At 40.1% G+C, this 18,909-nt stretch overlaps 1 long non-coding RNA gene across 1 annotated transcript in view; it reads left to right on the top strand.

Annotated features, from left to right (window-relative positions):
• Positions 1 to 18,909, top strand: part of LOC308197319 — an 81,001-nt gene that overhangs the window by 41,809 nt on the left and 20,283 nt on the right. Inside the window, exon 1 of the long non-coding RNA XR_013952812.1 lies at positions 1 to 18,909. This exon is cut by the window's left edge and continues 41,809 nt beyond it; it is cut by the window's right edge and continues 13,700 nt beyond it. This is a non-coding gene — a long non-coding RNA (uncharacterized lncRNA).

Here is an 18,909-nt window from a genome sequence, read left to right as displayed (position 1 = left end):
ATGAGTAAACAACCCAGAGGGGGGCTGATTTCAGCCAAACAAGCCATTGAAACAGCTTGGGGATGGGAGTGGCAGTAGCAGCAGGAAGTTCTGGTCTTTTGGCTCCAATCAACTGAAACAGCTTCAAATGCTGCTGCAGTCTTTTTCTGTGTGAAGTACACAACACTGGATGTAATGCACTTGGTACACGTCACTTAAGACGAGACTGTTTAACACAGCAGGGGAACATGGTTCTCTAATAACCCCCTACTATGAGCCAGAGCCAACACAGAGGCAATCAAATGAGAAAGATCAGAATGTCACTACAGGCAAGCACAAGCTGTGTTAGGGGACAGGGTAGTCACTAGCGACCACACAGACCTGCTTTTGCATGCCGTTGCAGCTCCTTATTCCATACATAGCACCAGTTGTTTCAAGAGCACCTGTGGGCTTCAGCTGTCCTCACAGTGCATGTAGCAGGGAGCTCGGGCTGCTGCGTGTAGCCCTTCTCCAGCACAGCCTGTGCAGCATACAGAGCCTCAGTTCTAGGATGAAGGAGCATGTGTGTGACCACACGTTCCCATCTGTCCCCTTTTTGAAGAGGGCTTAGTTCGCCCCTGAGTCAGGGTTTCACAACTGTCTCATTATGTGAATGAGCAAAAAGACGGCTACACTGCATTCCAAAAGCAGTCAATAAATCTTTCAGAAGCCTAATTTTATTTTAGGAATGGTGCCTCAGGCAAGACTTGTGTGGCTTAGAAAGGAAGATGTTTAAAACATTTGCAAAAGTTCTGTAAACCTGGTTTGCCCCGTTTCTGCTCTCTGTGTTACGAGATTCTGAAGAGACACAAAGTTTAACGGCTCCACTAAATTGGAGAATAGAAAGCACTCCCTGACACTTATAGGAGGCACAGGCTAGGGTTAATCTAGGGTTATCATTGCAATACATTTATTTCATGGCCAACTTCGTGACTGCCTGGAGAAATACAGTCAAATTTAGTCAAAGAGGCACTCTGTTAGAGTTCTAGAGTTACGAGCCAGAGCTTTAACACCATCCTACAATCACTTGCTGGCCATGCAGAACAGACAACACAATTCCGGTAAACATCAACTACGTATGTTACTGGGTTGGTCTTATCCTTCAAAAAAGGATTTTCACTATTCCTAGACACATTACTCTGTGACATCCTCCAGTCTTAGAACAGCTTGCAGAAATGCAAGCGTAACAATTAGCCTTGGTCCCCAGCACCACTTGGCCCCTCCAGTCCCTCACCTTGCCCACCCTTCGGCACCTCCAAACCAAGAATCCACAAGAATCCCATGCCTTCTGCAGAGGCAGTCTATGACCACATACCATGTCCCTGTCCGAGGCACTCTGCCATATGGGAAGGAAGGTTGCTAGCTCCTCAGCAAGTCTTGCTACCTGAGAGAGGCTAGAGTTAAATGGGGAGGGTACAGTCAGTGACTATTTTTCATAATATGGAAACTAAAGGTGGGGGGGGGGGAGGGGGGCAGGACTTTATACTTATTGTTCTCTGAATGATGTATATCTAAGACACTCAGCCCTCCTACACTAGCAGACATCCAAAATCTATAAAATTTAAAGGAAAGAACAAAAGAAGAACATGTCTTGTGAACTTTTTGATGCCTCAGAGAAGTGAGGCCAGCTGACTCAGGCATGCAGAGAGAAGTAACTCTGAACTACAAAACAGAAGTAACACAATAGAGCCGCCCATCCCTAATCTGCATGCTGGCTAAGCAATGCTTTGAAATGATCCACAGACTGCAGAAAGACAAAAGAAACAGTTTATACATTTCCAGTACAGATAAGCTACTTCTTAAGACATTTTAAGTAAAGCATACAAAAATATGATCATTCAAATTATTGGTCACTTTATCTGAACCCATTGTACCTTGTTTTTCCAACGCCTGAGTTTTCTGCTGTATACAATGAGGCTCATAATAGTTTTCCACTTTCCTCATATGTTGATGAATGATTTTAAGGCACTTGGACTGAAGGAGATGTGTCAGCAGAAATACAAATTCTTAAATTTAGTGTGTGGCAATACATCTAAGAAATAACTCATTCCATTAGAAAACTGCAGAATTTGAACTTCCCTAAGTTGGTAAAAATGCTTGAATCAAACTTTTTCTCCACAAATATTTCCAGAAGAGATGAATTTCCATAATGAAGTATTAAATAATTGTAAATTAAGTTGGCATTAATTTCCATAATGGGCACCTTTTGAACAAAAAAAAAAAAAAATCAAGATCATTTTTGAACGACTTCCAATGTCAAAGTCTTTTTTTTTTCCTATTTTAATTGTTATTTGGACAGCTTTTCCTCAAATTAATATTTTCAATATTTTAAGAATCCTAATCACAAATTTATGATATTTTTATTCCCATTTGGTAAACCAGAAAGTCTTATTATTATAATGATACTGCCTAGCATTATTTTCTACTATACATAGATTAGTTGCCTCCAAACATACTTAATTATGACTAATAAAAAACAGATAAATAAGTGCAGATACAAAAATTAGGACAAATATAATGTTATTAATGTTGCTTTAATTTATACTCGCAGGAAAACTTAGAGCAAGGTATAAATTTACTAGCTGAAGAAAATAAATGAAAAGATAATTAAACTCTAATTAAAATTACACTGATGTACAGCTGCAATGATGAGCAATTCTGGCTAGAGCATCATTAGCCATGTACGTTAGCATTTGTTTGTACTTATAGCTAGGCATGAATTTGGAGAAAAAAGATTTTATTTCAGCATCCAAGCACATACTTAGTTCCCCTAAAGATGGTGTATTTAAGTCGCTCAATAGCAGTGGATTATCCATGTGCTTAAGATTAAGCCTGAATGAGCGCTTTGCTGAATTCAAGTCAAAGTGATGCTTAGTGACAGGCTTCATTTGTGCATCTGTGCTAGCTACTAGCAGGGTAAGAGGATGTGGAACCAAACCACACCAGCTTTCATGACTCCGTGTTAGGGATGTGTATTGGGTCTGTCCAAGTCCCAAACTGTCAGGATTCAGTTCTGGAGAGCGGGCAGACAAGGCAAGATCCTGACCAGCAGAGCTGGACTAATCACTGTGCAGTTAAGAGCAGAGGTTGGCTCAAGGTACAAAGCGTAGCATCAAGTGAGATCAGTCTCAGCACTCTGCATGCAGACATATAGGTAGTGCCTGCAACTGACAGCACATCGTGCACAGCTGCAGCAATTCTGTGTGCATTTCTTTAGGAGGGCATACAACAGCCAAAATACCATGCCAATTGCCAAGGCAAAACAGATATGCAAGACTGAATGCATCTTTGCATACATGCAAGATGAAAACCATGGTGTCATACAGTTTTTTGAGCCACATAATGAGTCACTGAAGAATCATGAGTGGGAAGGGGTCCTCTGCAAGTGCATCTAGATACACACATACCCTAATCTGTCTCATCTACTTGATACGCAGCTGAATAGCATTAAATATCTACATTACACTTCGATGTCCTCAGACACTATAGGCAGTCCTTATATCCTACGGCATGCTGGCAGACTACACTAGACCAAGTAGTTTGGTTGTAGGTTTTCTCCCTTCATTACCCGTCTGCAAGCATATTTTTGTGGCATCATGTTTCATAGCACCCTATTTTTTGCAAAGACAAGTGATAGATCAGTTAAGAAATAACCTCTGTAAGCACAGAGAATGAGGAGTAAATGAGTGAACATACCCTTTGAAGTCCACAAGGTGGGAAAAAGTATGCTTCCAAAACTTAGAAAACAATTCACTAATTTCTATATCCAGAGCAATCTCCTGCTGGCTTCTAGCAGCTGGCCTGAGTAACCTTGGTTTTAAGAGAGCTGTAGCTACATTCTGACTTGCTCCAAAGCTTATGCCACTTTTTGCAACTGCAAAGAAAAGAAACTGGATTTAAACTCTAGCAAGTCAAGTTGATTTGGTTTTACACTCGCTTTCTCTAGGCTGAGGGGAAGTAAAGATACTGAGCAACCAAGAATTACTCACTAATTTCTATAGTCAACTGAACGCTCTTTTATAGAATTAGAAATGAAAGCAATTTAATGTAGTTGCAAAGAATTCTTTGGTGTCAACAGCTGTTTATACGCTTATGTTTTCCCCACTAACTACATAAAACATTTTCAGTCAAAATAAGAAAAAGACAGCATTAATTTGGGCCTTTGGCTTTCTTCTCCTTGTACCTTACTGACTATTCTGACCCACCTTTAGACTAGCAGGACCACACTTCTAGTTTTTCACCTTGGGGAAGGCCTCTTTGTAGTTCAGGAAAGAAACATCATGGGACAAAATACAAAGCACTCTGAACTTGAGCTCTCACACTGTGGTCAGCATTAAAGCCTGGATTATACAGCTAGAAAAATTACAAAGGAAGAGGCATCTCTAACCGTCTTGAATTAATTTTTATGAAAGAAGAGAAATCTATGTTATAGTCCTTTCTTAAAAAGCCTCACAGGAAAGGAATAATTATGTCTATAGACAAAGCATTTTAAAAATCCTATTGTACTTGCATTTAAGTTAATAGTAAAAACTCTGCTGACCTCAGGAGCATAACACTTTACATTTGTTACCAACACACAACCGTAGGAAGTTATATAACATAATTGATGCTATTTTCCCTTTTAAATTAATCTTGTGGAATTAAATCTGTCCACACTGTGTTTTCAGGAAAGATTTTCTGCAGTAAGTTCTTCCTGGTGTACTATATATTAATTTCTATTCCAATTAGCATCCAGAAAGGTCTAGGCTCCGCCCAAACATTTAATTGTTTCAGGCAGGGAAGAATCCAGCATCCACAAATTCTGCTTTATACTCTTCTCCCCATTCTTAAGGGTATCCTGATTTGCAAAGCTAAAGCATCAAGATTATAGCTTAAGAAAGCTGTTCTGAGCACTCATGCTGTGAAACACTCATAAAACAAGGCACAAGCAGAGCTAATGCACAGAACAGGGAGCAGATGCATCAAGTGCATGACGAGATGCCCCTGGTGAGAAGGGGCTATCTGAGAGGTGCCACTGCTCTCTCTGGTCCCTGCCCTTTACATCTTACACTATTATGTTGCTGAGCTCACTCCAGCAGTATATCTGGCCATACAAGAAGCAAACTTGAGCAGACCCAGCATAGACCCTTGTGCTAGGAGAGCGAAAGACCAAGCCATGCAACACTCAGCAATGCCATACTTCCCAGGGAGTGCTGGGGGCAACACTGGTGGCTGTCAAGGCTCCTTGCACAACCCTACATCTGGAAGAGGGGACAGTGGCTCAAAGTACTTCGGAAGCCATGCCTTTCCTAACCTGTCTCTCCGTAAGCAGAGGGAGTTGGGGCCTGATATTTTGATTTTAAGTTTTATAATTCTCATTCCTGACAGGCAAAATCCTTTTCTGCTAGTTGCCTTAAAGTAAAATAAAAAGAAAGGAAAGAGGAGAGAAACATTTCTAGAATTATTTGTTAATATTTTTTGGCAGCTGTACATGTACTACTCTCTTGCTGTGACCATAATCGAAGCCTAATGTTGCTCCCAAGGAATTCTGTGGCAGTATTCCCACCAACTGGAGTGCAGGCAGATCTGTGGCCTTTGTTTGGTCAAAGCTGTTCCAGATGGAGGCCAAAGGATTCCCACCCGGCATTCCAGTTATAAAGAATGATTCTGCCCTTCTCTTCCAGAAGCAGTTTTCTGGCTCCAGCTACAGTAGACCTGTTGGGACCAACAGTGGAAATGTTCCACTGCCATCATGCAGCATGACCCACCCCATGGGAGAAAATGGGTAATGCTAGATTTTACTAACTGCACAGCTGCCTCAGCAATGCTGAGATAGTTACATTTGGTGCAGTTCAGTTTAGAGTTGCAGATAGTGAAAGGGTTTCAGATAGTCACAAATGTAGCCACAGCTGGGATAGAAATGCAATTTTTACACACCAATGAGACAGATTTTGAAGGATGTCAACTGTCTAGTTAGTTTCACACAGAACACTGAAATTCCAGTACCACTACACATACCCACATAGAACCACACCAGAAACATAATGCAGGAAAAACATAAACTACAGTAAAAGGGAATCTGACAATCATAAAAGTAAACATTCTTTAGTTTACCAGTGAGGTTCCCCTGAGATCTTAATGATGAAATAAATGGACAGAAAATAAAATGCGCATCTTCATAACATACAAGAAGCTTAGCAGTAGTTCTGTACCAATGGAAGTGGGCCTAGTTCTCAGAGAACAGACACATAGGAACACTAAACTCTTCAGTATTTTCAGCTGAGCATCAAAATAGCACCGGTCACCTTTGAAAGCTTAGGCTGCTATCATCATTCATTGTGTATCACCTTTTGAGCAAGACATTTCCTCCCTTGACTTTGTTAGTAACTCACTGCTGATGTACAGCTCTAATTCTGTAGGCAAACTGATTCTTGTTCATCCAAATAGGACTTCTGCGCAGTGACCACAACTTTAGGTTGGTAGAAAAGTGCTGTCTCCCAAGTTACCATAGTACCCAGCATGATTTTTTTGCCCTAATATGCTTGATTTGACAATACCATAAGAAAGTTGACAAGCTCTCTATTCAGATGGGAAGATGCACCAAATCACACATCAAGTCCCTGCACATCTCCCATCCCTGTGACCACTGTGGCCTTAGCAAGGCTTATCAAACTTAGCAAGTTATCAAATCCATACTTACTCAGAAAGTCCAAGTATAGGAAATGAAACTTCTTCCCATACACTATGTGGCTGAGCCCGTGCAGGCTAAAAGCCTTGCACCCTGGTTAGCACTGCATGAAACCCTGCAACACCAGTGAAGAACGCGTGTGTTTAAGGCACCCACATGCTTACATGGAAGACTTCTGTATTCCCAAGTGGGATGGGTACTGTTACAGCACAGCAGTACCTTCGGTACACAGTGTAATCGCCAGCTTAAGAATTTGTTTCATAAATCAAGGTTGCCTTGTCTTTCTGGTCAATTTAGCCATAGAAACCAGACAGATCTCAAACACAAAAGGACATACAAACACTCTGTTAACATTTTCTAAGAACTAGTATGCTAAAATGTAACCCTTTTGTCAAGTTTCATTAAGGGATGGATTGAGAAACAAGGGAGCATACGAAGCAAGTTATTTAGGCATCCCTGTAACATATCTAACATTCTCGTACATTGAATCAACAGTCCAAAAAAAAAAAAAACAGGGAGTTCTGACTGATTGTTTTGCTTTTCCCTCTGCACAACTACTATATGGGCTTGACTTTTTTTTTTTTAAACAATTGTAGACTGTACCTGTTTGCCAGAGGCACTTCATTGGCTCAGTTATGTTACAAGGCTAGAGAATAAATACAAGTTTACAGAAGTTGACAGAAAGCAGAAACAGGAGGGTAGGGAACATGCTTATATATAAACTACTATTCACTGAAACAAGCTTGTTTCTTACTGTCTTGGGAGGTGCTGATTTAAAAAAACCACACAACACAACCGAACGCTATTTTTCTATAAGCAAATAGCTTTCCTTAACTTTACCAGACACCAAACCCGGCTTTGAGTTTGTATTAATACGGGTGAAGTTGGTGACTGTCTCCAAGATGACGTACTAATGAAACAGACTTTGTAACCAAGAGGCAGAAATAACTATAATGCTTTATAGGCTTCTGAAACCTGTCCAAAAGTTTTCCCTTTGCTACATTTCAATCTGATGAAAGAAAGTCAAGGAGCAGGAAAAGCACACATGATAAGGTATGTGATGCTTTGTGTTCAGCAGGCAAATTTTGTATGACATTTTCTCCCTTCCGTTTTCTCAGTGAGTGAGTGAAAGCTTGTGCATGTTTGTCAGACTGGCCCTCCATTAAATGTCTCTTCATGGAAATAAGGGGATATTTATGCACAGTGACTAATGAATGGATGCATTCCAGCATCTGCTATTGTGTATTTCCTGTAAAGTCATTTATTATTCTATCTAACAAACACAGTGTTCTTGGGTTGATGCTTAAGATTAATGAGGCATTTACTCCTATTCAAGAAACAAGTTCAGAAGACACATTTTCTCCCATTCAGCTGGGCAGATAGTTTAATTAATTCCATTAATACATATAAGTCACCAAAAACTGTTTTATGGTAACACTGAACAAAGTTGGCAAAGCAGGGAGATTTCAGAGATAAAGCTACAGCATAACACTTCTCTTTGTTTCCAGGTAGTGCAGGATTCTCCAGGCAGAAGGGTGATCTTAGGGACTGTACAAGTAACAAACAAACAAGATGTAATGAGCTGAGGTAATGACAGAATATCAGTCTTAACTCTGCTTGTGTGGGCTTAGCAAAACCCTTAATGTCATTTAATTACAATTTTTTGTATGTGGATGCATGTCATATCTTCCCCAGTAGTACAAAGAGAGGAAAAGAAAGAAAATGCCTTCTCTCTGAAATGTATGAGTTAATACAATAGGCTATAACCAGTGCCACAGCCTATGGCTTAAAGATATGTTAGGGGAACTTTTCGAAATGTGTACTACTGCACTGATATGACAGGAGGAATGCAATGGCTCTTTCAGTGCTCCTAGAGTGCATTGCTGAAGTTTCTGTATGGGGCCTTTTTTGTTAGGGATGCATGAACACATTTTACCTAATTGCCAGGCCCACTCAGGCCAGCATAGAAAGCTGGAGCAGGACTGTTGCTGGGTACACATTCCAAAAGTTGAGAACTGCAAAGCAAGGAGTGAGCATGCAAGTATGTATGAGGTGGGGACACACAAAAAAGCAGTGAAAGGGGGCATGTAGCAGGGCTTCTTAGCCCTTTTCTCAGGAGCAAACAACACACCAAAACAAACGTATACCATACTCTTATGATGAGGATAACCTCCCTGCAGCAACTCAAAGTGATTATCTGATGACCCCCACTCTCCTGAATGCTAGAATAAACAGAAGACATTAAGCAGCTTGGAGACAGAATCCTTACTGAATTAGAACAATAGTCCAAGGACAACTTCCATTGGTGATCCAGACAAATAAATACAACATACATCCATGTTACAAGTATAGATGGTTGCCTGCCGAGCTTCTGGAGGCAGAACACTGACTTCATTTGTTTTAACCTCCTAATTATAAGTTTTCTTTTCTCACTTTCACTGTCTTTATCTCAAAGACTGATTACAGGAAGGAAAAAAAAAAAAAAAGGCCAACACCGCCCCAGAAGCAAAGAGACTTTCAACATTAATTGTCTCTCCAAACAAGAGAAATAAGCAAAGCACAACTGGAACTGCTTATAGAGGAGCAGTAGATCACCATATGCCTCAGTTGCTGGTAGTGCTGTGCAGTGCTCTGTCACCACACAGCTTTGCTACCCCAGCTAACACCTGCTGAAAGCAATCCTCCTCATGCAGTGGATGACTCCAGGCACAGGGATGGATGTAAAGTTTAGTATAGTGCCTGCTGGAACAAGGAACTCCTGGACAATCGAATAGAGAAAGGCCATTAGCTTCTCTGTGTTACTGTAATTCCTGAAGTAAAATAACAAAGCCAATGCAGCCTAATATGATAACCAGGAGGCCTTGAGGGACACACTTCAAGACATCTAAAACCTGTCCTACAAAGAAACAGTTTTGCTTACACTGGAAATTCGTCAGTTAAAGGAATCTCTATGAACATCTTGCTTGTAAGATCACCTTATCTCCCTGACAGTCCCAGCCAGAAGCTCTAAATGGCTGTAGGACCATGAGGACTTTCTCAGCCTGAAACAGTTGATACTACCAACAGGTGAAGGGACGTACTATGAACAACAGACCTACACCTCCCAGAAATGCACAAACACACAGATTTCAGCCACACTCCCCAGAAAAGGAAAAGAGTAAGAAAGACCCAGGAAATAGTATTTTCTTCATAAGAAGCATTTCAAGGAACATCTAGCTATTTTAGATACTTATCCCTCTATTGTGGGAATAATATAGATATCTGAGGATAGGCAAAATAGAATAGAATATGATGTATGATCTAATTCTCAGTTCAATTTAAGAGAACAAACTTGATATTTAAATGTACTACTTCAAATTGTTTTGAAGAAGTTTGACCAATAGCCTCAAGAAATTTTATTTTTTTCCCCTTCCAAAGGTTTTCGAGTGCTTAGCCTGTGGCTGTTAGCATTAAGTTTCAAGACACACTGTACTAAACTGTATTAGGCATGTGAAAGGACTTTCATTCCTCATTAGCTGTGCATAAGAAAGGATTGCAACTTTTAAAGAGAACTAAGCAGCTTTGTAAAAAATTCAAACTTCTCTTTAACAAAAATCATACTTGTTAAAACTTTTTTTTTTTACTCTGATCCGAACTATGCTTCAACTCAAAGCAAATAAAGTCATCAGTTGACTCCATTCTGTTAGAAGACAGCATTCAAAAAAGCAAGTCCAATGGGTCCTTGAACAGTGGTCCCTTGTCTGTCACATCAAGACATGGCTTATACTTCACACACTATTGACCATGAAAAGCAATCTTGCGACTTTTGAAGCCCTATCACAAAAAAAAAAAAGGCAAGAGAAAACTTCTTGAAATGTCGAGGATTGGGGGGGGGGGGAGGGGGGGGCTGACTGCTCTCATCTCCTGTGATTAATGACTTGTGGCCTTATTGTGTAGAGGCTGTTAATTAGCTTCAGACTGATTAAGGCTGCAGAATGCAAAATTCAACTTGATAAATCTGGATGGCCCCCACTTCCCACCCCAAGCAAGCCTGATGCAGAAACTGGCATCTACTTTCTTGAGAAAAAACACTATACACGTTCTCACTAGGAACTAATGTAATCCCAAGTGGCTCTGGAGTTCAGCTTCACCCAACCAGAAACTTGAACTGTAGCATTTTTCTGCACAATATGATGATTATTTGTCAGACCTATCCAGGTTTCCTGTTTTTTGTCTAAAAACATGCTTAGCACATTTAGTAAACAGATATCACATACTAACAAGTCTTTTTCAAGACCCTTCTAAAACTTAGTTCAAAAGCAAAACAAAATAGCTAGTGGATACTTATAATCTTTTGTTATCCGTTTATTAACAAATGAGAGCCAGTAAATATTAATGTCATAAACAATTACAGCCTTACTGCCTAGCATTTTGACCACGTCCTTTACTGAAACTTTAGTTTGCTAAAACTAGCTTGCCATAGCTGTGGAGGTGGAGGTCTAGCACACCAAATTTCAATCCCTTCTGCCCCCCTTCCTGACCTTCCCCCCCCCCCCGCAACGTCAGATTAAATCTGCTTGTTAAGTTGATCTTCTCATGGAAAGCATTACATTCTGCTAACACAGGAAGGTCGCAAATACTTATGCCAGATTTTTAACACTAACCTCATCAAACTGATGCGCTACAGCATAAGACTGATTAGCTTAATAACTGATTACTCGTCCTCTGGGCACCAGCAACCAACTTGAAAAACTTTAGCAGCTCATATAACAAAGTAATATGAGTCTGCTTTTACAGAGACCTACATTTCCAACAGGGAGGAAAACAACATACATTTGCAGAACACCTCTGAAGAGGGAAAGCTTCTTGGTTTTGGTGGGATGGATTAAAATACTGATAATTTTCCCCCTACTGAGTAATACCTAGATAAAGAGACCATGTAAATATTTGTGCACAAAGGACAAATTAACCAGATTACCTTACTGGCATTATTTTTAATTTTAATTACATATACACTTCTGAATAACTTCAACATGTCAAACAGTCAGAATTCAAGAGGCTTCCTTTCATGCTCTGCATTTAGAATTAGAGTCATAGAATATCCTGAGTTGGAAGGGACCCATAAAGATCATAGAGTCCAACTCCTGACTCCATACAGGACCACCCCAAAGTTTCCCAAAATATCATCCACTTGTGTCTCCCTCCCCCTCCAACCAGCAGTCGGATTGATTGCTTTAAAGACACAGGGCACCTGTTATACCAGATGCTGTGTGTTGTATAGTAAAAAGACAGTCATACTCCAAAGAAACAAGGTCCAGTACTGCAAAAATAATTCCATATAGGTTATTACTATGAGTAACTGTAGCAGGCCTCCCCAGGGGGCAAGTTTCCAGGGGTGGTGCTAAGTTTGTGATGAAAAGCAACAGATGGTCATTGGAAATAGTAACTTCAGGTAATGTGAGATGACTATGATAGGCAATGAAAATAGAAGGGCATCACTCACAGCCTCTTTCACACCCTCAACAAGAAGCCTAAGCATGTGTCTATCCTGAAACATTTCAGCAATCCCTTTAAAGTCAGTAGTAATCAGTTGTTTTTTTGTTGTTTTTTTTTTAAATACTTCTGTACTTACAAGCTTATTTTCACTTTAAAGTGTATACACTGCACAGTACAAACATTAATAGACCAAGTTCAGCACAGCTGTAAGGTGGCACAGTTCCTCTGACAGCAACGGATCAATGTCTCACTCAAGATCTGGGATTTCACTTTATAAGCATTTTCTAGACCTTACCCTGTTTCTCTTTCGCCTTATTTTGCTTTCAGCAAAGCTCTTTGTAGCATAACAACTCACCATCTTTCTAGTCAGACTTTGTTTATAAAACCTTTATTGTTCAGGAACAATATGGTTGTGACCTGTTAGAAGGAAGGACTGCAATTGGGGCCCTCTCCATACTTTCTCAGGGCACACTTTGGGATGGAGTGAATGGAACACACAGCCCTATTGATGTCAGCCAGAAGAGGAAAAATAGACTCCCCCAATAAATCTAAACATAAATCTTTTTGCTCTATCTCACCATCTGTATGAATGCACCTAAAGCACAAAATTACTAACTAGAGCAAGTATCCCCAAGCCTACAAAACTGAAATGCTGCTTGCAGACCATAATGAATTTGGTTTATATTTAGGAAGTTTTGGAGGAATTTACAGGCATAAAAAGCAACAGGTGGAAACACAGCTTGGGTCAAGACAAAGTGAATGAGACTGACTCTAACATCATGAATTTGCTTCAGTCTTGTGTGTCAGTTCCCTCTGACCCCTTATAAATTTATTTAGGGACGATATTTGGTACTTCTTATTGTTTCTTAATTTCAGGGCTCTTAGGGCAAACATTTCAGTGAACTTTAATGGGGAAGCACGTGATTTTCAAAACCACAACTTTCTTCTGCACTCTGAGTAATGACTCATGCAATTCAACTTAAATGATCAAAGGGCAAATCAAAATACATTGTCCTAATACCTGAGTGGCATTTGGGGCCTTAGCTGGTAGCAAGCAACTCAATTTCATTGAAGCCAATGAGCCATGCTGGCTTACACCAGCTGTTCAACTGCCCCTTCTGCCTTAGTTTGGTCCTTTTGCATCACACAACCCATTATAAAAGTTATTGCTGTTTTTTCAAGCAAGAGTAAATCAAAGCCATCACTTTCTTTTTCCTAGTCTGTAGGCACCCTCAAGCCTCCTCTGTTGATTTTCAGCTCAGTATTTATCAAAGCTGCTCTCACAGGCACATATGTAATTAAGAGAGGAGCAGACCATAAAGCAATAGCAGTAAGTAGCATTAACTTCTTTTCCTTCCCCTATTGTCATCTTTGTAATGCAAGTTCCTCAGGGCAGAGCACACACAGTTTTGCCTCTATGACTCCATGCACAGATGTGATACTGACTGTATCAGATATTCAACCAACTGGAACCAACTATACTACAACTGTAATACAACCAACAAGACCAATATTAATTTTCCTCATTCATTTTCTCTAATTCATTAGATTTTAGATTAGATTCATTAGATTCATCCTCCCCACTCCAAGCTCCCACCCTGATGCTTCATTTTCTGTGCCTTCTTTGCATGCTTAGGGCCACTACAGCTACTTACAAGATACTAAATCCCAACCATTTTAATTACAAAAGACTGAGGGGCTAGCAGAGGCCTTTACAACTATCTAGACATATCCTGGTGGCTAACAGGGTAGATAAAAGCTTTACTATATTTGGGGGGGGGGAACAATCAAGTAGAAGCGAGTACAAAATATTATTAGGAGATTGGAAAAAGTATTGAAAAAGTATCTAGACCTGGGTAATTTTCAGGTCATAAAGGAAATACAGCTTCACCAATGAAATGTATACCTTCTGCCAATAGAGATTGGTTCAGTAGAATTCATTTTCTGAAATCACTGATCTACAACACAGAATAATTAGTGCTAAATATATACTTAAAGAAATTTACTCAGTTACTTTGGCAACATTTACAACTATAATGAGGTAAGTTCAAGCGTACATCTTAGACACCTTTGCTATCTAGATTCTGAAAAAGGGGAAAAAGTTCATAAGTCTTAAATAGTTTAGATTTCATCTTATTCATTCCATAAAATATGTCTGCAAACAAGTGTTTCTCTCATTTATGCATTATGGAAAAATCCTGGGGGATTTACATTAACATCTATACACTGATCAAATTAATCACAGCTATACTCAAAGTTACAATTTAAGCTTCACTACTATATGTATGCACACACCACACACGTATGCGTAGACGCACTCATACATTTCCCTTTCTGAATCCCACAGGCCTTGACTAAATCAGTGTTGCTAGGAAAAACACATTAAAGTGTTTTAAGTTTATTACCAGCTACAGAGCTTAAATATAATTCACACCAAGTATTTGGACAAGGAATGCAGTCCTCTTTCTGGGCAAAGGAAGGTCTTAGACCATTCAAAACCCAATTCTACCCCAAGGTGAATCAAAAAAACCTCTATCAGCTCCAGACCTTAAATGACCTTCAGATCACGACTAACAGATGAGTGCTGGGAACACAGTATTTTTGTGAGGCTGAATGGTACTGGTACAATAGGCTCAGTCACTTGTGGAATACCACCAATGACTTGGGTTTTCTAATTTTGCCTCCAATGCCACAGAGCAACTATACCACAAGCTAAGCACTTGCAATGAAACAGCCACAACTTTATACATTATTTGAGAAGCCTACATTTTATCATTCTGGTTTTGGAGGTCAGGCTACGTCCATTCAAAAGTATAGTTCCTCTAGTTGGTAGTCAATGGCACTTGCCTTCATTCCGATTAACAGTGTTCTTTGAACCTGTTTAAGAACACAAAGGAAGACAGCCAAAGAATAGAGAGCTTGCTTCAAAACAGAGCAGAGATGTAAAGGGAAGAGTTTTCTGCAACTTTAGTGGATGAGGCCTTCCAATAACAGCATCTAAGCATGTTTTAAGTGATTAATACATGTGCATTCAACATACATTTTCATTATCATTTAAAAAAAAAAAAAGAAAAGAAAAAAGCCAGAGCAAGCATCAAAGCAAGCAAACAAATTGAACCGTCAACCTGATTACTTAAGCGTTTGTGGAAAAACTGAACACACTTCAGTGCAGTGGCTACCTTTTTGTCCAGTGCCACTGCAGCTTCAAGCACAGTAGGGTTCCAGTTTGTAAGACTTTCAAACACACTGCATTGAGCAAAAACAACACAAATCCTGATTCGGTGAAATCATTTCTATATTTGCACTATTACTTATGTTTTTCTAGCTTTCATTCAATTTTGACAACAACAGAGTTTTTCTATAATATCTTCCATCTGAGCAGAGCATATGAAAGTGCTTTGCAACAAGTAATTACTGCTCGAGATACAAAAAAAAAAAACACAAAATAAATATTTAATTATTGCAATGAAAGGCAAAGAATCCCATCTTAATCAAGCTATGCTAGAGGGAAACATTAGTGTAAATGCATCAAAACTAAAAACATGACAGTAACTGATTTTGTAAAATAACAGTTCTGCTGAATCAATGCATATTCATCACATAACCTTATATAGCAAACTCTAGGCAACTTAATTTAAATTCCTACTTAGAAAATATTTTGATGCAAAATAATTATTCAGGTGGCTTAAGTAAGTTGCATACCTATTGCTAATACAAGTTATTCATATTTGATCAGCATTCTCTGCTTTGTATCAGCTGACCTGGACATACCTACTTAACAGCTATCTGCTCCTAATGACAGAAAAAAAAGGGGAAAAAAAGCCCTGGGGGAAAAAAAAAAAAACACTCTTACCTTATACAGTCTCAAAAGAAAAGTAGGATACCAATCAAACAGAGCTGCTCCTTACTCATGAGACAAACACAAGGAACCATACTACAATCTGAAGCAAGAGAAGGAATCCCCTGCGGTTCCTCCAGGACTTGAGAAGGAGTTGTCCATCCAGCAATTTTCACAAAGAATTCATTCTATTCTCTGTTTTGAAAGTTCAGAACAAAAATTTTGAAGAAGTTAAAAAATAACTCTACTACAATACTCCTTTCCCACTTCCAAATAGCCAGACCAATTCACAACAGCCACTGCCTATCCCTTCAGTACTACTAAATGCATTTAGCAACATACAGAAGAATGTTTAAAAGTTTAATTGCATATGTATTTTAAACCCCACTTCTAACAAGGGTAGAATATCTATGTTTTGTTCTAGCATAAAGCACTTTATGAGAAATTATACAGCCACCCTACCATCCATAGGCAGTGCCCTTGCTCTTCAGTGTTGAGCAAAATACCTTGCTAATCCACCTCATGGCTTTCATAGTCTAGTGATTGGTTCAACAGCTCAAAAAATCACCACTCACCCAGTTCATATGTCCTCATTAGCACCTGCTAATGCTCATACCTGCAACCCCTGCTGTCAGCAGGGACCTGTGGGAGACTGTAATGACAACCAGAGTTCAGGGGATGCTGTGATACCACAGGAGAGGGTGGGGTGGTTAGAGGTACAGTTTGGCCAGGCACTCCTTTTTCTACCAATGTACTGTGTGCAAAGTTAATCATGGTAATGCAGAAGTGAAAATGCTCATTTCTGCTTGAGAGCCGTTGTGTCCCAAGCACAGCAGTCAGGTAGACAAGACAGCAGAAACAAGAACTTGAGAGATATTAGAGTGCTGAGGTGCACTAGGAGGGCACAAGGGAAGACAAGCAGAGCACAGATTTGGGAAGTGAAGACCTGTGGCAACAAGCCACAAACGTACATGCAGGTTATGCATCTGCTTAACAAATAAAAATGTCTAAAAACAGATTGTCTGCATATTGCGTACTAGGTCTCATGATGGGAGGTTTACAAGATAGTAGTAAGGGCACACTGGTTAGCACCAGGAATAACAGAGACCATTTTAATTTACAGACATCTTTGAGGCAATATGCATTTTTAGGCCAATTTAATACAAGATATGTAAGGAGAGAAGGAAGGACAGGAGGCTTTTTAGCATACAAACACTTTTTTGATGGCAGAAAGGACATAAAAATCAGTAGAAGGGGAAAACCTGCTTTCTTGGCTTTTTGGTTGTGATGCAGAAAACTTTGGAGAAATAAAACTTTTATTGCTCAATATAAACCAGCTCTCCCAAGCCAGGTCATAACAGATTAAGGGGAAGCCAGAGCGTCTATTTCCACTTAGCAACTAGGAAATTAACTTTATTTTCAATTGTTTATTTTGTACTACAAAGCTACCCAGAAGAAAAACACTTAGCATATTTTAGATGCCTTATAAAAAATGTGCCTTGTGATGTGGGGGGGGAAATCACCAGTACTTAAAGTTGGTAATTAAAATTATTAATTACAGTGAAAATAATACATCCATTCTCCAAGCAAGCCATCGTAATGCTTAATAATTAATTGTAATTTCCTGTAATAAATACTAATGAATTCATTTACAAAGTAATGTAGCTTTATATGTTTATTCACTTTTCTATGAAATATTTGTATTTGTTATGTCAACAATTTAATATGCTAAAGTCATTTATAAATATTTATATTAGTTTCAACACTTCTTAATAAAAAGCAGTTGTTTCACATAAATACCAAAGCAATCTTCAGAGCACATCTGTGTCCACAGCAAGCACTCAGGCCTGGCTTGTGAGTCCTTTTACCATCTGTGAGCCTGCATGTTGACAGTGCACCAGCCAGATTAATGTCCCAAAGAGCAGACTGAGCAAGCCTGAGGGGACCTTGCCCTAACCTGGGCTTTACCAGCATCCAGCCTGCCTCTCTCCAGAGCCCAGCCTTTCTGTGGGAAAGAAATTCAGTCAATCCTTGGAGAGAAGAGCCCCAAACCACTGAGTTTAGCAGCTCTGAGTAACTTCTCCCACCCCTGTACAATTTCCTATCTTTCTTGAAGTCTTGGTCCATGCTTCTATCGCATCAGCTTCTAAGCATTCCTCTTCCCACACAGTCTGCTAGGACAGCAAATATAAAGTTATGACAGCTTTTTCTACTCAGCTGTTTGATTCATCTGTGAACGTTATTAGGCGCCGTGTTAACCTCTGCTGTGCCACGTGGGATGTGTACCTCCTGCTGCACTTGTGTTCCTGCCTCAGAGGGTCTCAGCAAGAGCGTCAGCAGCACGCGCGGCAGTGCCCTCCACAGAGCTCAAGGGACGTGATCACAGGCAGCTCCTGCAGGGCAAGGAGGCGCGAGCCTCCTGCCCATGGTGGGCCCACACTAACGCTGAGACTGGCTGCCACCTGTGTCACTTAGCTGGCTGTGAGGGCGACCGCCCTGCATGTTAAAACATGAATCTGCAATCCCTGACTGCTTATGTGATCATCACCACTCTGCCTTGTGCTTGGGACTGAAGCCGGATCGAACCCGGCGTTGTACTTGTGGTCATGGAAGATCATGTCTTTTAGAGCACTGGCACGGCAGTAGTGGTGAGGCATGAGGTAAGACAGGACACATCAAAACCTTCTTCTTTTATACCTGTCACACCTGGGCCCCAACTCGTGTCCCCTGGGTACAGCACTTATGGCCAGCTGACGGTGCCTTTCTGGTGCTCTTTCACCTGATTCATCTCCCAGGTGCTCATCCTCCTCATTTATGCCATCAGCACCAAAGTCTTAAAGCAAACAGGACTGAAGAAAGGGGATTCATACTGCCCTTCTAAAATTTATGAGTGTTGGCATGCCCTTTCCAT

This window comes from Anser brachyrhynchus (genome assembly GCF_964034855.1).
Source record: "Anser brachyrhynchus genome assembly, chromosome: 6".
NCBI classification, from domain to species: domain Eukaryota; kingdom Metazoa; phylum Chordata; class Aves; order Anseriformes; family Anatidae; genus Anser; species Anser brachyrhynchus.
This window is presented reverse-complemented; position numbering and strand designations above follow the sequence as displayed.